We start from the raw sequence: 22,548 nt of genomic DNA, 5'->3' as shown, positions 1-22,548 counted from the left end.
TGAAGTGAGCTGTAGCTCACGAAAGCTTATGCTCAAATAAATTGGTTAGTCTCTAAGGTGCCACAAGTACTCCTTTTCTTTTTGCGAATACAGACTAACACAGCTGTTACTCTGAAACCTGAACCTAGGTAAATATTTTGGTTAGCAGATTTAACAGAGTTGCTGTGTTTGTATTCAAGTATGCCACAACAGAGTACTTCTATGCGGCAATGGCTCTGTTCAGTGGAAAATACTCACAGTTCTTGGGGCTAAGCATACACTGGAGTATTGCAGAGACCCCATCTGCCTGGGCAGCTGACCTATTCAGCAGAAGGTCAGCTTGCCTTCTCAGGCATAAAGCACCTTGTGTTAGTAAACTAGTGACATGTCTTGGTGATTAAGGAGTTGCCTTGACAGACTCCAAAGGGGGTCTCAGCCGGCCCTCTTTGGTTATGAAGAAGGTACATGGCATGGGTCCCCAAGGATATGAGCGTTTGTGTGTAAAAGCAGGGGGAAAGGGAGAGGAAGCACAGATCTTGCCATTTCTGGTCAGACCATTGCTCTATCAAGTCCAGAATCCTGCTTCTGGTTGTAGCCAAAACCTAATGTTTCAGAAGGTGAAAACTTCCTGTAATACACCTGGCCTACAGGACAGTTCTGTACGTGGGGGAGGAAATGCCTTCTTGAGCCCTGGAATGATCAGTTTAAAATAAGCAGGAGCTGCGGTTTTGGGTGCTGCATAAAGAACATGCAGAATCCACTAGAAGAAAAATAAAGCAGGCTTTGTGCATCATTTATGCATTTCATGGCATGCTACACGTGCAGCATAATGGTGTATTAGTGATCAGATAATTGGATTTACTACATCACCCCTGTATTTGTTGACATGATTCTTATTGACCACTTTTACTGTGGTAATGCCTAGACTCTAGAGGGCCAGGCCAGGGCCCTATTGTGATAGGCATTGTACAAACATATAGTAAACAACAATCCAGGTATTAAAGCGGTTACAATCTAAGAGACAAGACATAACAGGCAGATAATACAAACAAGCATGTTGGGTGGGGTGGGGGACGGTGGGTGGAGGGTAGTGGGATAAGAAACACGGCAACATAAATATTAGGATAAGCACAATACCTAACCAATCAAGCAGTAATCACAACATGCCACCTGTCTAGCCATTATTAGGTTGCAGTCTTCTGAATATATTATATTGAGGAGGGACTTGAAGCAGGATGTGATGCTGGCCTTACAATGAGCTCCTACCCCAACCGTATACTAGTAAAAGCAAAACCTGATAAAACAGGTATCCCAAGCACTTTGCCTCAAAACTGGTATATTCTGGCTCTGGGAGACCAGAAGGAATGTTTCCTCCTGTGGTGACTTTAAGAATACTTTAAAATTATTATGTGTCTATTACAATGGGACTTTATCACCACAGAAAATTTCCAGTGATACAGAATTCCACTTACCTTTCCATAATGTTCTTAGTCACTTTTAACTAATCAACCCATCTTTATGCTGAAATAAAAGCTCTCTCCCCTCTCCTACTCTTTGAATCCTCCTACTGCAGTGAAAACACAAAAGCTACTATATATGTTATGATCGCAGAAGCCGACTTTATTTAAAGATGTAAACCCAGGAAAGGATTTCCATTCAGGATCAGACAAAAGGAGGAACTCTGCTGGAGTATTCTTATTCATAGATTCACAAATTTTGGCCGGAAGGACCACTGTGACCATCTAATCAGACCTCCTGCATAACATAGGCCATAGGACTTCCCTGAATTAATTACTATTTCAAATCCAATAGATGTGATGGAACTAGAGCAGATCTTTTAGAAAAATGTCCAATCTTGATTTAAAATTTGCCAGTGATGGAGAATCCACCCCAACCCTTGGTAAATTATTCCAGTGGCTAATTACCTTCACTATTAAACATTTTCACCTTTTTTCAAGTCTGAATTTATCTAGCTTCAATTTCTGGCCACTGGACCTAATTATATCTTTGCTTGCTAGATTGAAGGGACCTCTATTATCATGTTTCTGTTTCCCCTACAGGTATTTATACATGGTGATACAGTCATCCAATGACCACCTTTATGAGAAGCTGAGTAGGTTGAGCTCCTTGAGTGATTTAATGTTTGTAAGAGTATTAATTAATTGACAACAATGTTTAGGATGTAGTATTGATATAAATAATAGCACTCAGAAGGCCTAGTCAGGATTGGGGCTCCATTAGGCTAGGCACTGTCATCTGTGCCTTATCTCAAACTAGGATTGCCAAATTTTGGCTGGATGTATTCCTGGAGGTTTCATCACATGACATAATCTTTAATTACAGATTAATCTTTAATTCCTGGAGGACTGGCAACTCTAAAAGCTTACCACCAAAAAAGGGAGATCTTTAATCCATAAAGATATCCAATAACAACAGACAGAGTACGGTACATTATACATTGCTTCTCAGTGAAAATACTCTTAATCCAAATTGCCCTATCTACAATGTTTCTATCTCAAGTGAAATTCCCATAGTCTATATTTCACACTGGAATTTGGGTTTCCTGTGATGCAGACAGACAATATTTCAGCAAGGCACAATGCACTACTTAAGATCCATTTAGACCATCAGGGCAAAGTTCATCCCGATGCAGTAGGTTCACACAAGCTCCTAGGGACATACTGACCAACATTATCAAACTAATTTCAGAGAACGGTGGTGGGCCAGGGGCACATGACATATGCCTCCTTGACGTGTCTCTGCTGAATGTGCACAGTGGTCAGAGTTCTGGCAAGAGCAGTATGACCACAGAGATACCCAGCACTACTTTGCAACCAGTCAACATTCCCTCTCTCCTACCTGTCTGCTGCAGAGCGCAAGTGAGATAGCCCGAATGGCCAGTGTGCGAGAGCGCCTGCTTGCTATTGCCAGGGACGGGACTAGCTTCATGCACACCAACCAGAGAGCAAGAAGTGCACTAACCCCTCCAATTCTCCCTCGGGGCCCAAAGTAAGGCACCTGAGAAAGGAATTGGAATGCCTGGTGCCAAGCAGGAGAAAGCGTATTGCTATTGCAGGAGATAACATTAAAAAAATCAGGAGTTGGGAAGACTCCCATTTACAAGCAAAAAGCTTCCAACACCCCAGGAGACTTGGTCAGTCTGCTTATGAACCATTTACACCATTAATATAGGACTTCTGTTCCACTTAAGTGGCGTACGCAGACTTTTGTGGACCCTCTGTTCTGAGGTAAATGCCACCACCGGTAATTCTCTATGTTCAATGATGGTTAAAATATTTCACTTTTTCCCCCTTCCTTCCAGCTCCAGGGACATACACATGCGCTCCAGAAGTAACAGCACAGAAAGTCCAACCAAATCAAAACAGTGCCAGCAAAAGATAAGAGGCCACCATGAGGAAGATGCTCCTTATGCTGGGAGAGTAAACATGAAAAGGGGACAAAATGAGAAAGAAACCAGCACCATCCTAAGAAGCCCCGAATCTGAGAAAAAACAAAAAAGATATTCCGAGAAAGGAGAGGACCTCTCTCGAGATGACCTGCTATTTCTTCTTAGTGTGCTTGAGGGTGAATTACAGGTGTGTTTTATGTTCCAAGTTGTAGGTTCATTGCATAATCTACTCTAAATATATGCTTTCCCTCACCCCTCTTTTAGATAGTACACCTATTTTAATTGGTGCAGGTGTACAAATGCAAAATGTAAGAGTACATAAAATATTCATCCATACACCACAGACAAGAACTCCCAACCCAAAACAAACACTAGACTTTCCCTACTCATCCCAGTATATAACATATTTGAAATATATAGGTGTCATCATGGAAACGTCTTAGTGGCTCAATGGTCCCATTACTCTCAAAGTGTGCAACTACGTGTGAATTCATTCCTACAGACAACAGGTAAAACTTTAATTCCACACAATCCCATCTGTATTCAGAATATAATATATTTGTTATATAACTATTTTAGGAATGTTTTAGAAATTTAAAAAACAGAACTTTTATTGGGGCCATTTCTTGTGTCCTCCTGTAAAGCCAGCTGCATTAGTTACTTGGAGTACAACTGTACAGGATTCAAAGGGAGCAATAAAACCCCCTAAAAATGTCCTAAAATAGGTTTACAATAGCTTAAAAGGTCCATTATATCAGGCCTTACTGTGCTAGGAATGACTGCTGGCTCCCACCATGGCCATGAGATATTGGATTTCAAAACTGTGACTTTTTCTATATGTAAAAGCTCTCAATGGCCCAGGGCTGAATGCTGCCCACCCTGGGCAAATATAATTTGGGAGTGAGAATGGAAGTCTGTATTCGCAGAAAAAAGGAGAAGAGCTAGGTGATTTAATAAAAGTAGCGACAGCTGTTTGAAACTGCTCATGAGTTTGGAATGTTTGTGAGGAGAGATCAGGCAAATTGGTCAAAAGTACATGATAAATGGATTTATCACATGGTTTCACAGTTTAACTTCTCGACATTACCTATGCGAGTACTTTTATTATTAATATATGTATATGTAGACACACATTAATATTATATATATTCTGCGTGTCTGTTTATTCAACTGGTCATTCACACATAAGCGACCAGTTGAACACAGATACACATGCGCACCCTCCCAGGTCTACTGTCAATTCTTGTAGCATATGTTATTTTGGCCCTTTCCACAGGGAAATTCCGAGCAACCCTTTCCCCGCTCCACCAATACTGGGCCCAAAACACAGGGTGGGCTATTTCATATGAAATCAGGAAGTGATGTGTGTGTTAAGAAAAACGCTGTAGTATTAAACTTTTTCAAAGTCATCACCTGTTTCTCTGCCTTCTCTCTAAATTTAGATCAAGACCCAGATTTCCCAAACACTCTCTCTGAAAATGCAGTTCTAAGCAAATACATCTCTGTCTTGTTTAAAAAAAAAAAAAAAGGGAAGAAAAGTCCAACCTTCTCAGTACGTTTAAAATTGAAATGGTTTAAATTAAAAATATGAACATACTCCAGTATGTCACTGCATAATTTGCCGGTTGTTCCTATAGGTCAGAGAGAAAATACTTTTGCAGAAAAAAAAGTAGGAATGCAATTTTTTGGATTCCTGATTTGCTAGTATACAGTACTGCCAACTTCAACCCTTCCAAAATTGTGATTCAATCGCCAAAAATCATGAGATTATCTTAAAAATTAGATTTTAAAAAGTTTTAAATCTTGCATCTTTTATTTGCCTTCTGTTTTCTGAGAGGAGATTACTTGAGTCACTTTTTCAGCTTTTCTCCACCTCCAGGAGAGTGAGAAACTGTTTTTTTTTTAAAGCTGTTACTTCATGAGAATCTCATTACTCCAGAGGCTGGACCTTTAAGAAAAACAAATAGTATGACACTCATGATAAAGTCGTGAGAGTTAGCAATATTGGGTGTACAACCTGAAAATGCCATTACGAATTTTTTCTAGAAACCCTAGTATAGATTTATTTTAAGTGACTTGGCTTTCTGCCTTTCCTTTTGACATTTTCAGAGTTAATATTAACAGGCATTCCTCCCCCTCTAACTTCTTAACATCTGTCCCCATGAAGGAGTAGGAAGTTATTTTTTAAAATTGCATGGTATTCGCTTTTATTTGTTTTATATACCTATATCTTGGTATATACCTAAACCTCTCAAACACAACCTTTATATACCTATACCCATCAAACACTATAGGCTCCCCAGAAATACAAGCAATGTGTTTCCACAATAGCCTTTGTTACACAGTAACTTTATAAAAGGTACAGTGCCTGCTGTTTTGTCCCAGAACATATGCAAACATACTACTACGTAAGCGAATTACCACTCTACTCTTAAAGAGAATGTTGGCAATTATGGTATTATATACAGAAAAATACATACAACTAAGTATACAGAGTGTGTAATGTACACATATGCAGCCAAAATTTTCAAAGATGACTAGATTTTTGGGTGGGCAACCTGAGACATCTTAAAGAGGCCTGGTTTTCAGAAAGCAGGGCTCAACACTTTCTGTAACTCAACATCCTTTGAAGTGCCTTGAGGGGGCACCCAAGATTGAGGACTCTAATATTATTAGTTACTTTTGAAAATCTTGGCCTTATGTATTTCTCACACACACACACACACACACACCCCTATACATAATCTCTCTCTCTCTCTCTAACACACATACACACACACACACACCACACACACACACGTACGTCACTTCTGCCAGCTTTAAGGGCAATTAATCTTGTTCTAAAGAGCTGCCATTATTGCATGCTTTTGGAATGCATGTTGTGAAAGGTCACATCCTCTGCACCATGTACCTCACTAGCTTCAGTGAACAAACATGTACATGTAACAATAGAAGCTGACTACCTCCCTATCAGTTTAAACAACAAAAGCTGCCTTTGTACCCTGTGTGAACAGAGAATGCAAAGCTTCTTGGCTTCCCAAAGTACATTAAAAACTACATGAAAATCTAAAAATAGATGCCAATACCTGAAATGACATTTTGTTCTAAATTCTCGTACAATGAAAAGTATGTGTTCGTACAAAAACTGAGTTACATAATCTACTTTTAACAAAATATTCAGTATCACAGAAAATGTACCTAAAAGCTCATATTTATATATATATATATTTTTAAAAAAAGATTAAGCATAGGATTTTGAAAATACAAAGACCAGTATTTCTCTTATAATTTTAAAGAGTTCACTTTACCAAATATCTCAAGGGTACTTAACGTACAATTTGAAGAACTTTAAAAACTATTGCCAAATGTTAATGTAGAAGCTACTCATTGAGCATGCCAATACATAAAACTAATTTCACTGGAATTCTTTGTGTTTCTGCAGGCTCAAGATGAAGTCATAGGAGTTCTTAAGGCTGAAAAAATTGACCTGGCTTTGCTTGAAGCACAATATGGCTTTGTTACTCCCAAAAAGGTATTAGAGGCACTCCAGCGAGATGCTATCCAAACCAAGGTTGCACAATGGCAAGAGGATATCTATGAAAAGCCTATGGGAGAGGTATGCATAGTATTATACAATATACACACAGAAGGACTAACCATATTGCCATCAAAGTCAATAGCAGAAGTCCCATTGACTTCAGCAGGAGAAGGATATTGCTCTCAGACTGCACATCCAATATGGACTATCAGGTAGTAGAGCAAAGTACAGAATACACTTCGCTGTAAATTACAAGGCATCATGGTCTAACTGATTTAGCATGGAGCAGAGACCCAAGACATTCTAACCCTAACTCCCACAGCAATTTGGTACATGACCCTGGAGAAGTAATTTAATCTCTCTGGGCAAAATTCAGCAGGTGAAACTCCATTGCAGTCTATACATTTAGCCCACAAGGTTTGTTTTCCTCATAGTCCTCATGCTGGAAGGGCATAACGAGTGGGGTCTCACAGGGATCAGTTCTAGGTCCAGTTCTATTCAATATCTTCATCACTGATTTAGATAATGGCATACAGAGTGCACTTATAAAGTCTGCGGACGATACCAAGCTGGAAGGGGTTGCAAGTACTTTGGAGGATAGGATTAAAATTCAAAATGATCTGGACAAACTGGAGAAATGGTCTGAAGTAAACAGGATGAAATTCAATAAGGACAAATGCAAAGTATTTCACTTCAGAAGGAACAATCAGTTGCACACATACAAAATGGGAAATGACTGCCTAGGAAGGAGTACAGCGGAAAGGGATCTGGGAGTCATAGTGGACCACAAGCTAAATACAAGTCAACAGTGTAACGCTGTTGCAAAAAAAGCGAACATCATTCTGGGATGTTGTCATAAATATAAAGGAAAGGGTAACCACCTTTCTGTATACAATGCTATAAAATCCCTCCTGGCCAGAGGCAACATCCTGTTACCTGTAAAGGGTTAAGAAGCTCAGCTAACCTGGTTGGCACCTGACCCAAAGGACCAATAAGGGAACAAGATACTTTCAAATCTTGGCGGGGGCGGGAGCGGGGGGAGAGAAGGATTTTGTTTGTGCTCTTTGTTTACGTGTTTGTTCTTTCTTGGGACTGAGAGAAATCCATCTTCTCCAACGGATCCTAATCCAAGTCTCCAATATTGCAACCAGTATAGGCAATCCAGGCAAGGCGGATTAGTTTATCTTTTGTTTTATGTGAATTTTCCCTGTGTTAAGAGGGAGGTTTATTCCTGTTTTCTGTAACTTTAAAGTTTTGCCCAAAAGGGAATCCTCTGTGTTTTGAATCCGAATACCCTGTAAAGTATTTTCCATCGATTTTACAGAGGTGATTATTTTGATTGGTGAGGATTATCATCAAGCCTTCCCCAGGAAAGGGGGTGTAGGGCTTGGGGGGATATTTTGGGGAAAGATGTCTCCAAGTGGTCTCTTTCCCTGTTCTTTGTTTAAAATGCTTGGTGGTGGCAGCATACTGTTCAAGGCCAAGGCAAAGTTCATACCTTGGGGAAGTTTTAACCTAAGCTGGTAAGAAGAAGCTTAGGGGATCTTTCATGCGGGTCCCCACATCTGTACCCTAGAGTTCAAAGTGGGGAAAGAACCCTGACAGATGTATTAGCAGGAGTGTTGTAAGCAAGACACGAGAAGTAATTCTTCCACTCTACTAAGCACTGATTAGGCCTCAACTGAAGTATTGTGTCCAGTTCTGGGCGCCACATTTCAAGAAGGATGTGGACAAATTGGAGAGAGTCCAGAGAAGAGCAACAAAAATGATTAAAGGTCTAGAAAACATGACCTATGAGGGAAGATGGGAAAAATTGATTTGTTTAGTCTGGAAAAGAAGACTGAGAGGGGACATAACAGTTTACAAGAACAGAAAGAGTTGTTACCAGGAGGAGGGAGAAGAATTGTTCTTCTTAACCTCTGTGGATAGGACATGAAGCAATGGGCTTAAACTGCAGCCAAGGAGGTTTAAGTTGAACATCAGGAAAAACTTCCTAACTTTCCAGGTGGTTAAGCACTGGAATAAATTGTGTAGGGGGAAGTTGTGAAATCTCCATCACTGGAGATTTTTAAGAGCAAGTTAGACAAACTGTCCGGAATAGTCTAGATAATACTTAGTCCTCCCAGGACTGCAGGGGACTGGACTAGATGACCTCTCGAGGTCCTTTCCAGTCCTATGATTCTATAATTCTATGCTTATTTACTTCACTGGAAGAGAGGAGGGAAGTTGTAGTAAGTATTGTTAATGTCCACTCAGACCTTTAAAAATTAGCTTAATAACTATGTTGTTTATTGTATCAGTTTGCTTTCTGGAGGACCAAATTCACATCTGGTGCAAGCAGACATCTCCACTAGCTTCATGGGAATTTCTCTGCTTGTGCCAGGTGTGAATTTGGTCCAAAGGGCTCAACCCTGAGTCCTTGCATGCTCTAAGCTCCAAACGGAAGTTGTAGGTGCACAAGAACTGTAGGATCTGGCTTTTTACTGTTTATTAAAATTACTGAAGGTTACAAACTTCATCAAGGCAGAAATACAACACGGATAATTAGGCAACAGAAGTCGTCATTTCTGAACTATGTTTCTCTGAACTTAAATTGTGGCCCCCCCCGCCCCCCAGTGTATATCACTTACATAAAAAAATCTCTTTATATCTATTAATCCAAATAAATTCTTGAATGTCCCCCCTTTCATTCTGGTAAACATGATTTTAGTGCTCATTATAGATTACTGTTATTAAAAAAAGTAATGAACAAAACTTCTTCCACCAAGTGTTTTCCAGTCTCTGCAACAAAAACATATCCCAGGATACAGAGTTCGTTTCACAGAAACTAATGTCACGCAAAAGGTCAGGGACTCATTTCAGGAGCTCGAAGGTTAAAATCTCTAGCTATAATCTAAAACAGATAAAGTTAAATTGCAGAGGTTAATTTATTTTAGAACACTGTGTCATTAGGTCATAGATACTTTGAGTATGAATGGAAATGATTTGAAAAACAGTCAAAAGAAGTTTAAAAACTTTAAGTGCAGTCTGCTATTTTGCATAAGTTTAGGCACAGGTTTTTCCTTCTAACACTTTAATGGCACAAAAAGGATTTTTTAACATCACTGGACTTAGCAGTTACAAAGACAGAGGTAAACGTTCTGAGCATGGCAAAAATGATACAGATCCCTGGTACACCGTACATTTCAGTAAACCAAAGGACTGTCAAACTGCGTAGAATTTTTTTCCATTTTATTTATTTATTTTACGTTTTAGGGACAAATTTCAGTTTGTGTTTGCTTTTTGTAAATATGTATGAGAAGTGAGGGACAACCACACTATGGGAAAAAGGGCTCTGTGAACTTCCTCATGTAGCTCTGGCAATCTACCTCAGCCCTGACCTGTAAAATGCCTGCTGTTCTGGCTTCTCTTGAGCGTTTTCTCCCAGTCTTGACAAACTACGACACAGGTTTATGATGTGGATCAACACCTTCAAGGAGCTAAGTGCAGAATGCCCACACTCAAGTTAAACTGTGACTCGACTCAAATGTTAAATCCGATTATGAGTACCCCTAAGGGCAAGAAAAATACACTGCTTTCTCCCTCCTTGAATAGATTCCAAGAGACACTATAGGGGCAGGGAACTTGGCTTTTTAACCAGGAAGAGTTGGAGGATCCTCATGCAATCTGATTGATCTCAGAGCATCTTACGGCTTGTCTTGACTACCACTCAAGTCAATGTAACTTACCTCGCTCCGGGGTGTGAAAAAGCCACCTGCCTGAGCAACGTAAGTTACATCGACTTAAAGCGGTGTCTATACCACACTGTGTCAGCAGGAGATGCTCTCCCACTGACATACCTTCCGCCTCTCATTGAGGTGGCGCAATTATGCTAACGGGAGAGCAATCTTCTATTGCCATACCATGTCTTCACCAGACACACTACAGCACGATCCATGATCAAGAACATGTTGTAGTTTATACATAGGATGTAGTTTATTTTCATTGGGATGAAAGGAGAGAGGGATGATGTTTAGGTGGGATAGAAGATAGGTGTGACAGACTCCTATGTGCTTTCTAGTGAGGGTGGGATAAGGTAAACATTGGAGGAAGATTGTTACACCCCCCCAACTCTGCAAAAACCAAGGTGGATGAAGCAGGATAGGAGTCATCAGAAAGGATTCCTATTGGTCTTGAACTGGCCAGAAAAGAGTTTGGACTTCAATTCCAGCTCACAAAAGGAATATTACTTGCCCGGGCTAGAGATGCACTTCTCAAACAATTCTCTCAGGTCAGGCAAAGTGGTTCTCTTCTCAGAGACTTCTTTCAGAACGGAGTCCAGGATGTTAGAGGAGAGCAAGGAAATGAAGATAAGACGAGACTGTTCTCCAGAGAGTGAATCTAGAAAAACTGTGAGAGGCAGCTCATGAACTGACGATGTAAGTTCCAAGATGGATGGACCTCAGATCAATGAGGCTGAAAACCCCCAGCAAGGCACATGGAAGGTTTCTACTGATCAAGAAATGTTGTCTTACATCTGAAATAGTTACCCTGGAGGTGTACAAGGTGCAGATGGAAGTGGTCACAGTCTGCTAGATGGCAGGTTTTCCTGAGTATATTATCCATTTTACAAGATGATCACAGAAGGAAATGATAGACTCCAGAAACAGGTCTGAGGGTTTGGTATGAGATGCTACTGCTGAGCCCACATTCGTGTGGGCCAGTCACAAATCATGAAAGGCATGATTCAGTCACAAGATTCTTTGCAGGTTCTTGGGGCAGGAGGGAAGGGAACCAGGGGCCAAGCAACCTACCATGAACAAGGAAGAGCCTGGTCCAATGATTCGCCTACATAAAGATGGGGGAAACAAGCCTCATCCTCTTGGGCATTAGACTCTATTGGAGAAATCTTCAGGGTTTTAGTGGGATGGGAGAATAACTAAACCCATTCCTCCACAGAGACTCCAGGATTCTCAGAAGAGATCTGAAGGCTCAGAGTACAGGTCCAATTCTCCTTCCTCCAGAGACTCACAATATGAGATAAAAAGTAAACAGGTGGATATTTTGGCTCCTAGCCAGAAAAGAAGTTCCTCGCAATTACTGGGGTGGTGGCTTGAAAAATACAGAAAGAAAGTCTCTTTTGGGAGATTCTTGGGTTAGGGAGAGAGAAGAAATACCCTACTGGAACGCCATGAACAAATGGCTAATCCAGTCTCAGACCTTGGGTGGAGGCCCTCTCCAGATAAATCAAAAGAAAACAGGGAGTGGCTCTGGGTGTTGCCTATCCCAGGACTCCCCCTATGAGTCTGAATTTGCTAGGTCTTACTGGATGGTACATTCCCTTTCTATCTCTGGTACGTTAGGAGCCAGGAGCAAGCCTAATCCCATTTGACCAGGCTATCATTGCAACAGGACAGCAGGGAGGGGCGGGGGACTTCACACAGAACATGCTCACACAGAAGTGGTATTTTTCTGTCCTCCTTCCCTCAGAGAGCCATCTCCTTTCTTCTGTTCCATTAGGGCTCTGGAGCCTTAAAAGGCTTGGGGGGGGGGGGTGACACCTTGAAGAGACTGTACCAACTGCAGCTGCCTCTGAGAGGCTGGAGAACAATTTGGGGACAACTCTATTGTATTCTATACTAGTTCTTGTACTACTCTTATCACCGTAGTATCTCAGCGCCTTCCAATAGTGCTTTAAGAAACGTGAATAACGCCTGTCACATGTGGTTAATTTGCCTGCTATGTCTGTCTACCTTGCCTGCTATAGGGCAAGAGGCTGGCCATGGATAAACCTGACTTCAGATTAGTTGCCACTTGTCTGACAGATGAGAGGAAATGCACCAAACATACTGGTGGCAACTGCATGATGGAAGCCCTTCCCCCAACTTTGAATATTTTTTTTTAAAGATGGGGATAGGAGGATTAACACTCTCCTCTCTTTTTCTATTTTAATATCCCTATCATTAACAAGCCACTTCAGATTTAGAACTCTCTATGGCCACTGGTAGTTTAGCTGTAGATCAGCTGTTTTGGACCTCATGCTCTGAAGCTCAGAAATTTGCCATCACCTTCCTCTCTGGTCAGACTCAAAAGTGTGTAACACTGAGATTTGTCCATCATGCCTCCTGGGGGAGGGGGCGCTAACATCTTGTATCAGTCTAGCCCAAATCAAGTTTTAATCCATCTGTTCAAGTCCAACGCCAATCAGCTGAGAGAAGGATGCATGCTTATCACCTACTAAACAGAGCACATTCAATAGCATCTCTATCATCTTGCAAATTTTGGCCACAAATTTCAAATGCCCATAGAAGAAGGCAGGCAGTGCCCAAGGATTACAGTCATGGGGGGCAAAAAGTAACATCAATGCTGGAAACTTGGCAGCTGGGACAAGAATATTTTGTCTAAATAAATATTTGGCTCATACTGTTGAAAGGGAGGGAAAAAAAGGCCAATATGTATTCAGAAAGACCCAAACCTCTCTCTGCACAGTGCTTTATCATATATAATCTTAAACCAAAGATTATTTACACAAATATACTCTAACACTGGCATTATTAATTAATTTATTCATTCTCTGAACATTGGATTTATATAAAGAAAAGCAACTCTCTCGGATTTTATATTGGCACAGTGCCACTACACACAAAACAGCCTAGAGAAAAAGTTTGAGAATCCAGTTACAGCACAACAGATATGAGACATGCTATTCTGTTTTGATTTTAGATACCAGTGGGTGGTAAAATGTTTCTAAATGATTAAATTCCTGTGACCTTCTAGCTTTTGAAACTATTCATCATTACGCAAGAACTAGCCTCTCACATTTTCCATTGTATTGTACAGTATGTCCAAGTGTTAGATCTAGCAAAAACACACAGCTAGCAAGAAAAAATTACAAAACAGATCATTTAATTAAGATTTTGTAATTATATTTTTAGTGGACCTTTACATGGATGCTTGTTTGCACTCTCTGGGTCTTTAGTTAGAGACTGTATACAGAGCCTATTTTTTGCAGATGCAGCATTTGGCCGGAGAGTTTGGGGAGCAATCCTGCCTATTTAGAATTCTCACATCCAGTGTCTTTCCTTGGATTGCAGTTCACATCCTTCCAATCCTAGAGTTGTAGGTACCAAGTATGATGGTTTAGGGACATCTTTACCTTTCACCCCTCCTCCCTTAGTGTCTCAGAGTGCACCCCACCAAGTGACAAGCCCTGTGCCTATACCTCTTTCAAAGCAGAATCAGGGGCGTGGCCACAGCCCACCCACTTGGCTTCCAGGCCCACCCAAATCTGAGCAGGGTATAGTGCTGCCACAGCAGCCCAGAGCATCACTGAGGCACCTGAGATCCAGGACAGAGCTATGCGCCCACCCTTCAGAAAGCTACACTCCAGCAGCTCTGCCTGGCCATCTTCTGAACCACCCCATGCGTGTGCCCCACTAAGCAGGTGAACCTTGTGTCTGGGGCACCAGGGCTAAGAAGAGGGCGTGACATCAGGGGAGTAGCTGAGCTAGCACAGTCTGTCATTGCCCACCCACCTGAAAGTTGGACCCACCCAAATTTCCACTCCTAGCTACTGAACAGAATTCCACAATTCTCCCACCCTGAGACCCTGTCCTCTGACTACAGCACTGGGTGTACGAACCGTGATTGCTCAGCCACTCTGGGCTCAGCTACCTACAAAACTTCCCTTCAGGAGCTGTGACAAGCTGTGAACACAGTGACCCTAACAGCCTTTTCAAAACAGAGTATTGTGTACTCACAAAGGTACAATCAAAGCATAACAAGAGAGTAGGAGTTTTTTTCACACAATAAACAGCCTTTACAGCTATCTGTCCAATCTAGAGGCTTAGGCAAGCATAGTTATCACCCTCACCCTCTGGGGACTGAGGTTCAATCTGATCCCCAGAGTCCTTGCCTCACTCTTCCCTCTTCTACAGGAACTGTCCTTTTATCCCCATCAAATTCTTTGTTTCAGTTTCAGCTGCCCCCTCTCCTGCCAGGTTACAGCCAGGCTGTTGATCTCAGTGAGGTCAGAGGCAAACCTTCCAAGTGAATATCTGCATTGTCCATTAAGTATCAATGAATGGAACAATGTGACTTTGTTGTCCACTTCCCTGCATACATACAAGTAATCACTGCTTTAATAAACCTCTTGTAATTACAGCAAACACCACAATGGAACTCCAAACAGATAGAACATATAATATTAATAAAATACTATAGGGAGCTCCCATGTCCTTCACACCAAGAATCACAAACAGGAATATTTTCCCCTTTTAAATACTATTTATTCATATCAGATTGACTACCCTGGGCATACACCTCCAACAGTCATTTATATGCTGGGAAACCAGCCATTCCTTTATGTTTGGCTTTAATGAAATGTAAGCCAAGAAATTTCAATAAGTTTTCTAAGATAGCAATTTCCACCCTGTTGAAGTCACATACACATTTTTGAAGCAATGGCCATATGGATCTCTCAGCTTCTGGCTTCCTTCTTCCCTGTCCCCACAGATACATACCCCAAAAGATCTCAAGCCTCACACCTCCTATCATGGCCTATTTTCCTGAATTCCCTTATATCATTGACTGTGACTCCACTAACGTCATCAGGAGAAACTCACCACTTACTGAAGCATTCTCAGTGAGTCCACTGAATTGTCAACTGAGCCAAAGTGAGGGTCTCCTCCATACTTATTTATTGCCAACTTTTAGATTATCTGCCTGAAAGCTGACCAGAGCCACCTCATCTGAGAGCAGGAGACTGCATAAAGTTTAACAATGTGTGGAGCAAAGTTTTACCAGTCTGATGCAGAAGCTGCGTAATGGGATGTAGAACACTTGCTTCTATAGCAGGGTAGAATTTTACAAATTTTGAAATATTAAAATATCTAAAAAATTTGGTAAATACTTCAAATCAATTCAGAAAAAAATTCCCTCTCTTTTTTGACCAACAATAGAGCTGGTCAAACTATTTCAGTTTTTGGAATTCCTATCTTTTTATTTAAAAGGGAGAGGTTTAAAAATAATTGAACTTTGTTCTTTTCCCACACCAGCTTTACTTGCTCCCCAGTGAACAAGGGGTTAACTTCAGCTCAGTCTTGCTATCCTTTTGCACATGATTTTTGAAGAAGGGCTATAACTGTAGCTGTTTGCGAAGCAGAAGAGAGCACTGAGAAGGTTGGACTGTGCACAGTAGATACACAGGAATGGGTTGGACCCCAGAGGTTGGGGAGTTTTCTGATTAAGTTGAATTATTCCACGAAGAAGAGACCATGCTGACTGGGGCAACCTACCACCCATCCACTATGGCTGGGCAAACTAATCCAGGAAGAGAGTATTTTTATGGGTTTTGCATGAAATTTAGCACCAAAACATTCTTGTATCCTGACTAATGAACAAGAGGGCCATAGCAGACTGTCCCAACACTCTCTCTGACATATATAGACCTTAAGGCCCAAAGGGAACATCATGGTTGTCTACTCTGATCTCCTGCACATTGCAGGCCACATAACGTCATCCCCCATTTCTTCAATAGACCCATAACTTCTGGGTGAGTTACAAAAGCCCTCCAATCTTGATTTAAAAACTTCAAGTTACAAAGAATCTACCATTTTACTCTAGATCAAACCAGCAAGTGACCTGTGCCCCATGCTACAGAGGAAGATATAAAATCACGAGGGCTTCTGCCAATCAGACCTGTGGGAAATTTCCTTCCCGACCTCAAATATGGAGAACAGTCAGACACTGAGCATGTGGGCAAGACCCACCAGCCAGACATCTGGGAAAGAATTCTCTGTAGTAACTCAGAATCCTCCCCATATATAAAGGGACTGAGAATTCTTTTTATTTACAAGTCTTCTCTAACTAAATTCTCTAGAAAGTAAATACCTGGATAACAGCAGTTGTCTACTTTATACTCCTATACATTTTTGGGTAAGAGGGAGATCTCAAGAACTTCCTAATGGCCTGCTTGGAACCATCGACCCCAAGTTAAAAAAAACCCCAATATTACCATGCTTGCCATCTGGCTCCAAAGTACCGTACAAATCATAGATATTAAGTTACATACAAAGAAGAGCATCACTACAGATCAGAAAAAGTGCCACAGTAAATAGGAAAGAGGACAAAACAAGGGCTGTAGGCTGATTTTTCAATCCAACTCACTTCTGTTCCTGGAACTCATGGCAGAATCCAGCCAAATGTGCTGCAAGATGAAGTCTTGGTTACTGAGAGAACCACCATATCTAGGTTTCAAATAAGACAACATTTTCCCCAACTCAGAGAGACTCTCTTTCAGCCCAGCAAATCAAGATTGCCTTGGTCAAAGGACTGCCAATCCTGACTGAACAATGCAGGCTGGAGAAGAGCTGTTCCATTTTATGTTTCCCTTAATCAGGCACAAATACAATACAAGTCACTGTAATAATAAAGGTCTTTTGCCACTTCAGAGAAGAGCTGAAACTGACATTTACAGAATGAATGACTTCTCATTCTTAGTTTTGTTTGAAATGGAACTTGAATTTACGTGCATCATGGCTACACAGAGAACTTTCCCTCAACCAATAAAGAGTGCCGAGAAAAAACAGGAAGGGGTATTTCCAAAATAAGAAGGAAGAAGACACATATGAAAAAACCCATATGAAAAATAATCTTTTCTGTTTGGAACTTCAAGTTAACAGTCTTACCAATGCTTTGGATTGCCACATATGTTTGGGTTACCATTGCAGATATGGTCCATCTGTCATCCTCTGAATACTATGATATCATCAAGATTGGCACATTTCAAATAGTCAATGTCTACAAGCCTCCTAGCATTAGTTGGGGTCAACAGATCCTTCCAAGCTTACAGCTCTTTATGTTGGAGACTTCAATAGCCATCATACAGGTACCAATCGCCACAAGCACAAAAAAGCACCAGCAGAACTTGTGCAAAGCCAGCTAGGAGAAATACAGCCAGGCACTGGGACAGAGTATTGTAACGATACCACCCCACCACGTTCCGATAGAGGAGGCTTACAGGCATTTCTGTAGAGCCATCCATTCCACGCGGATACTGCCCTGTGTACATCCCCTGCCTTGAAGAGGAGTGTGATGCTCTACTCAAGCAGTATGATTCACCTGGTCAAATTTAATCAAAGTTTTGAGCTGTGCTCACCAAGCCAGATGAGAGAAAAAGACTAAGAACCTGGACTTTACTCGTTCCAGCAAGAAATGCTGGCGTTGTCCAGCAACCACCAACAAAGCTGATCATCTGTGAGTGCTAACCAAATAGCCAGGCACTGGCTTCACATGGGAACGACACCCTTGGAAAAAGAAGTGAACATTCAAGTCCAGAGCAAGTGGAGGGTGTTCCAAAGGCAACACAGATCCAGAGCTTGCCCCGAACCTTTCACTATCCCAGAGCTGGACAGAATGCTAGATAACATCAAGTTTGGCACGGCTGCCAGCTATGACAATGTCCTTCCAGAGTTCCTGAAAAATCTTGGCCCATGTGCCTGCTCTTGGCTGGCTCAATTCTTCACAAGGGTCGCCAATGAAGGAAGGCGGCCAAAAACCTGGCACATGTCAAAAGTCATCGGCCTCCCAAAACCACCACCTAGTAAAAACCAGGCGTCACTCTACACGCTGCTTTCTATGTGTCTCAAGGTTCTAGAGCATCTACTTTTACAGCAAACACCACCAGAGGTACAAAATACCTTGAATGTCGAGCAAGCAGGCTTTCAACAAGGTCAAAGCACATGTGATCAAGTACTTGCCCTAACCACATTCATTCAAAACAGGTTTCAAAGAAACCTTGAAAACAGGCGCTATTTTCCTTGACCTCACTGCAACGTACCTCACAGTGTGGCACAGGTGTTTACTTGTTAAAGTATCAAGAGTCCTCCCCCCATGGGTTACTGATGCCATTGAACTGCTACTCCGAGACAGACAGTCCAGGGTACATGCGGGTGAGAAAACAAGTGCTTGGAAAAAACAGATGAATGGGTTACCCCAGGGGTCTGTTCTAGCCCCAACCTTGTTCCAGCTATACATCAATGACCGGCCATCCACCCAGGCAAGGAAGTTCATTGATGCAGACAAAATCTGCTGCAGGCTATAGGCTCAGACTTTTTCCAAACTGGAGAAGACCCTGAGTGACGATGTTACAAAGCTGGTCGACTACTACAAGACCTGGCGCCTTCAGCCTAGCACCAGCAAGACTGTCCCTAACACATTCCACCTCCACTGTGCCAATGCTAAAAGAGAACTAAACATCATAATGAACGGCCAGAGCCTGAAGCATACCCAGCATATCGAGGGTGTGACCCTCGACTGAACACTGACATACAATAGCCACCTGAGCAAGATAGCAGCAAAGGTCAAGACATGCAACAACCTTCTCAGCAAATTAGCAGGCTCTTTTTGGGGAGCGGATGCTCCAACCCTAAGGACCTCAGTCCTTGCCATCTCGTACTCAATAGCAGAGTACTATGCATCAGTAAGGAGTGGGCTGGCACACACCAAACTTGTTGATGTGCAACTCAGCTCAACAATGTCTATCATCACAGGAACACTCTGATTGACTCATTTTCCATGGCTTCCAGTTCTGAGCCATGTTGCTCCCCCCTTACATGGGGGGGGGGAAGGGGACATTGCAGCTGAAAAGCTGATTGAGAAGGTGCATGCCAACCCACACTTGCCCTTGTTCAATGACCCTCTTAGCCCACAAGCCATACATCTTTCATCATGACATCCACTGTGGTTGAGGCTGCCATGCTAGAACATGACAGCGGAGTCCCTGAGGCAGGAAGACTGGTGCTTAACACCAACCACCAATCAGTTCCTCAGCACAGACCCTACTGCTCACCCGCCTGCCTTCAACCTGCCACGTCATCAGTGGCCCCATCTGAACCGATATTGGATGGAGTAAGGCCTCTGTGCTGCCAATCAGCACCGTTGGGGTCTTTGAGAAAATGCAAGCTGCAGCTGCCATGCAGATCAAACAATGATATACACATTGTCAAGGAGTGTCCACTAACCAAATTCAGCGGTGGGCTCTGAGAGTTCCACTTGGCCACTAAGAGCGCTGTTGCTTGGCTCAGCAAATACACAAATGCTACATAAATAAATAAATGCTTCTGATTTTGTCACTGTCAGCATCACCAAATAAGTCAACAATGATTAAAGAAGAAGAAAGAGAGCCTACAAGATCTATCTGAAATAAACCATAAACAGATCACAAATTCTGCAGAAAGCTTACAAAGAGTCTGGGTCAGGTACGAGGAAAGATACTGGGACCCACAGGGGAAGAACAAAGAATGTTCACTCATCCAAGGAACTCGTGTGTCACTCTGGACAGAAGGACAGAGGTTTCGTCCTTACATTTTCCATCGTCTCTAATCTTGGGAGAACCGTGAATGAGCATGAACTAAAGATGACCCATAATGCTCTTTGGTATTATACATACATACATACATAAATAAAATGGGCCTGGAGAATCTGAGGCCTCCAGCATTTCTATGGGCCCATGAAGTGCCTTACCGGGAAAAGATGCAGAAAGATAAAGCAACTGAAAGCTAGGACTGGTCTTGCTTTACTAACATTGACGATTTCTGAATTTTCCCGTTAATAGAGTAAAATACTAAAAAACAGTCATGACCCACTAAAACTGAATGTGGTTAAAAGAAGACCCTAACCTTATACCGCAGACTTACCTTTCCAAAAAAAGGAAATCAACATGATTGAGTTAACACAAGAACAATGACAACCTTCTGAGAAGGAGGAGGTGAAGAAACAATGGGACACAGATTCAGAATTTCTCCTAGTTTCTCTGGCTGCTGAGAAATCCCTCCTCTTACCCTCACTAACAAGATCAATGGCTCCTAAGTGCAAAATCCAACTCTTTATTCCCAGTTTTGCACAAGTATTCCTGCACATTTTTAGGGGAACTGAATTTTAAAAGCTATCAGCTATTCTCAGGTATTTTTGAGGAACAACAGGCAGCTTAATAAAGTAACACTTAATAAAGTAACACTCCAGTAATGCCAATGGCAAAATAAAATTTTTAAGCCGTTTAGGAAAATTAAAATATGCGGTCTAAATTTTAAAAAATTCACTAGTGAGGTTTAAGAATAAGACACCTTTAATAGGGGCCTGATTTTCAGAAAGTGCTGCATGCCTACCCTCTGGAAGTCATGCCCATTTAAGGTGTCTCAAGTTGGGCACCTTCTGATTGAGGCAAGCCAAATCACTAATTACTTATGAAAATGTAGGCTTAGATTTCTAAAAAGCATATGCTTTTCTTTGAAACAATCCTGTCAAATAATGAAAATAACTCCTCATTGTTTAAAACTAGCTGTTCTTCCATCAGTTTTGTCATTTTTTGTAAGATAAACATCAAATTTTGTACGTCCCACACACAGGAGGAAGTGCGGCTAAGTGGAATGAACATAGGATAGAGCCAGAAACAGAGGTCCAATCCTGCCTTTACCATACATTTGCTTAAAGACCTTGACGGAAGTCACTTTTTGATATATGCACCTCCCTCACAAGGACGTTGTGAAAAATAATTTGTTACTGTTTGTAAAGCGTTCAATATAAAACACTGTACTGGTACTTAGTAATATTTCAAATGGAGCTGAAATTAAGATGGCTATTTTTGCTTAACAAAAACAAAAAACAAAAAAACAGCTCCTACCTAAAGTAGAGAGTACCTTATGCCAAGACATCTGTTTCTCTCCCAAATGATCAATGATATGAGCACAGCTCTGGGAACAGTAAATGTTTAATAGCTGCTAAGGAGCTAGCTGTTGAACACAACGTAGTTGAGAGTCCCACAGAATAAAACCTTAATTTATTTTAAAATTTCTCAGCAATGAAGTGGTGCAGTTAAATAATGCTTTCCAAGTAGATTCCAAAGAATTTGGCTATCAGGTTATAAATTCTATTTTATATCGGGTTAAACTTTGGGCCTGTAGTACTTAAAAATGTCTCTCTAAAGATTATATTGATGACTAAGAAAGAATTTAGCATAATTTGTAGTGAACAAATAAATACTGATGCAAGTAAGAATTTTACAGCGCTGCAAGAGTTTTTGGTTTTTTTGCAGCTTGACAAACTTGTTGAGAAACAGAAAGAAACTCACAAACGAATGCTGGAGCAGCTTTTAATGTCAGAAAAATCACACAGACAGACTCTGTATGAGCTAGAGGATGAGAAGAGGAAGCATACAGAGTATATGGAAAAAAGTGATGAATTTACAAGTTTACTGGAACAAGAACGAGAAAGGTAAGATTGCCTTATATTTGTTTACAAAATGTTACTTAATTCAAAAATTACTTCTAAATAGTTTTCTACTTTCTTGTTCTGCATTAAGACTAAGACCAGAAAATATCTCCAAAACAAAATGTTTTGAAAATCATACACACACACACACACACACACAAAAACCACCAATGTACACAACTCTGTACAGCAGGTGAAGTGTGCCAATAAGTTAACAGATCCTCATCCCAAGCAACCTACAGTTTAATACGATAACAAGGACATTAAACTACAAATCAGAAAAAAGTGTAAGCACATTATAAGCTAAATGCAGCATAGAACTGGTGAATCTTTCAAAGTTTTTGAAGGAGGTTAGTGTCAGGACAGTACGAAAGCA

General features: G+C 41.3%; 1 protein-coding gene and 1 pseudogene across 5 annotated transcripts in view; one reads left to right on the top strand and one right to left on the bottom strand.

Moving 5' to 3' along the window:
• Positions 1–22,548, bottom strand: part of CMSS1 (cms1 ribosomal small subunit homolog) — a 358,534-nt gene that overhangs the window by 230,364 nt on the left and 105,622 nt on the right. The window lies entirely within an intron of this gene.
• On the top strand, positions 3,474–22,179 carry LOC311514368 (filamin A-interacting protein 1-like pseudogene; annotated as a pseudogene). The gene is made up of 3 exons: positions 3,474–3,575; positions 6,831–7,004; positions 21,997–22,179. The product of its transcript is annotated as a filamin A-interacting protein 1-like pseudogene (transcript).

This window comes from Lepidochelys olivacea (genome assembly GCF_965140295.1).
Source record: "Lepidochelys olivacea isolate rLepOli2 genome assembly, chromosome: 1".
In the NCBI taxonomy this organism is placed as follows: Eukaryota; Metazoa; Chordata; order Testudines; family Cheloniidae; genus Lepidochelys; species Lepidochelys olivacea.
The sequence above is the reverse complement of the archived record's forward strand: the minus strand, read 5'-3'. Positions and strand labels throughout refer to the sequence as shown.